The sequence below is a fragment of the Mesoplodon densirostris genome, chromosome 5 (assembly GCF_025265405.1).
Source record: "Mesoplodon densirostris isolate mMesDen1 chromosome 5, mMesDen1 primary haplotype, whole genome shotgun sequence".
NCBI classification, from domain to species: Eukaryota; Metazoa; Chordata; class Mammalia; order Artiodactyla; family Ziphiidae; genus Mesoplodon; species Mesoplodon densirostris.
In genome coordinates, this window is record NC_082665.1 from 28,021,179 (window position 1) to 28,023,766 (window position 2,588).

The following is a 2,588-nucleotide window of genomic DNA, read 5'->3' on the forward strand; positions in this document are numbered from 1 at the left end:
ACAAAGTTTTTGTTGAGACAGGAAGGGGTAAAAATGCATTTGGAACAGAAAAGGGTAGAGATTCTTTTCCCACTGAATTCTGTTCAAGGTATCCCCCCCCAAAATAAGTTGTGAGCCATGGTATAAAGGAGAAAAGAGACCTCAAAAACAGGGCGACTGAGCACAAGAGGAGGAGGAAAAAAAAAAAAAAAGACTGTCACTTGCTCCCGGGGACTGGAGAAAATTTAAAAAGGTAGGTCAGAATCCATCAGTGTTCCATGAGTCATCTTCTCCTTCATCTTCCTCTCCCTCATCATCATCTTCATCTTCATCCACATCCCCTTCTTGATCAATATCTTCCAATCCCTCTTCCTCTTCATCATCATCTTCTTCTTTCCCTTCCTCATCATCCATGTCTGGAACCAAGTAGTACTGTAATGGATTTGGCCACATAGCATCTTTGATGACCTCTCCTAGCTCATCTGCACCTGCATCAGAATGACCAGTAAGCAAGGCGAAGAAGCTTTCTGGTTCCTCATGCTGTCTCTTCTTGCTGGCTTTATTCTGTGTTTTGTCAGATCCTTTCTGGATTTCCATTTGATTTCAGTGGACTTAGAAGATGGATCACCACTCTCATTCAGATGAAATTCTTTGGAGAGAACTTTATCTTCGAAGTAAGGGTTTTCATCAAAATAAAAATCTATTCTGTAACCTGATTTAATATCTTCAAATTCTGTCACTTCGACTCTTGTCAAATAAGGCAGCGCCTCTTCATCCTCCTCCCCAAGCAGTGCAGACACTTGTGGATGGTTAACAAATGTTGTTACCCAAAAATCTGGGCTTTGGGCGATCAATTCTGACCTCTTCTGAAAAAATGGTTGGCGGAGTTTGTTATATTTCTGTTCTACTTTCAAAATCTCCTCACTGGCTTGTTTGTTAAGTCTGTCTGTTTCATTTTGTACTTCATCAATATGTTCAGTTGCTTCTTGCTGTTCTTTTTCTTCCTTCGGCAACTTCAGAGAAGCAGATGCTTCCTCTGGCCTGGAGGCAGGAGTCAGTCTCGGTTTCTTCAGTTTCTTTGCTTGGGGTGGAAGACTGGTTTTGGGGGCCATGCTGGGAGAAAAGCCAAGAATCCACCCAAGGGAAGAGGCTTGTACCAGGAGCTCTGAGAACTAAGGCTGCCCCAGGTGACAGAGGTTTAAATATCACAAACAGATTTGAGAAGTAAAGCATTTGCATCACCAGTCTTGCTTCGATATCTCTACTGTAGTCTTGAAATTTTCCTGAGAAGGCAATTCTATGATCGATCTTTCTGGTTATTTCTCATTTTAAATCCTGATAGAGAAAAGCTGATCAGCCTCTGACTTCCTTGCCCTTGCGCAGTTCCATCAGACCCAATGCTTTTAAAAATCGAGGTCATCTGCCAGGTTTTGAGCTGTCTCCGACTCCTTTCCCACCCTTCTAAACTCTGTGATGCTGGAGCGGAGACTCTCACTGCATCTCTGTTTTGCCACCTGGCGCCTGTACAGACTCTGCCAATAGGAGGTACCAGAGGGGAAGGGGAAGGCTGAAAACCAAGAGCACATATTTTCAATAGTTATACATAGGGTGCACTTCGGGAGAGCCTGGTTGATGTCCACGAAAAGTGAAGAACTGACAGGTCCACAGGTCACCTTGCTAAGATCAGGAAGTGATCAGGGACTAGAACTTCACAATAGTCAAGTGTCTAGTGTGCCCAACATTCTTCTAGGACTGATCTAGAAGTAAGGGAAGCATTGTAAGACAGGTTTTGGTGAAATAAAGGTTCACCTTACATATATAGGATGCTACCAGGAATGAATATCTTTCAAATTCTTGAAAGAGAACAGGACAGTTTATGAGTCTCACTCACAACCTCCTTTTCCCAACTGTCCTTTTATCTTTCAATAAAGACATAAAAATTATTGCTTAATTAAATGCAATATTTATTACTTCTCTACTGCCATTCTTATTGGCTGTCAGTCTCCTTTTCGATAAACCTTTCAATCCATGATTGACATTTTTCCCCTTGTCTTTTTTTTAAACTATTTTAACCTCAGTATTCATATACCAGAAATGTAAGGATGAAAATTGTAAAGATTAGAGAAAACATTTTCTCTCTCATTACAAATACAAGCTGCTCCCTTTGAGGTTATTCTTTAACATTTTATCATCACTGACTCAGTTTTTTTTTTTTTTTTTTTTTTTTTTCTTTTTGCGGTATGCGGGCCTCTCACTGTTGTGGCCTCTCCCGTTGCAGAGCACAGGCTCCGGATGCGCAGGCCCAGCGGCCATGGCTCACGGGCCCAGCCGCTCCGCGGCATATGGGATCCTCCCAGACCGGGGCACGAACCCGTATCCCCTGCATCGGCAGGCGGACTCTTAACCACTGCGCCACCAGGGAGGCCCCACTGACTCAGTTTTCAAAGTTGTCCCATAAGACAAAAAGTTTGCAAACAGCTACAAGCACCTATGAAGCCACATATGGCTCCCAACACATAAACCAAAGCCACGAATTGGTATTTATAAAACTTCAAAAGTTTAAGAAGGTTCTTCTGGGACGTGTGACTGAAAAGTACTGACACCATGAG

At 42.7% G+C, this 2,588-nt stretch overlaps 1 pseudogene; it reads right to left on the reverse strand.

Annotated features, from left to right (window-relative positions):
* Positions 1-237: 237 nt before the first annotated feature.
* On the reverse strand, positions 238-1,091 carry LOC132490424 (protein SET-like; annotated as a pseudogene).
* Positions 1,092-2,588: the final 1,497 nt, after the last annotated feature.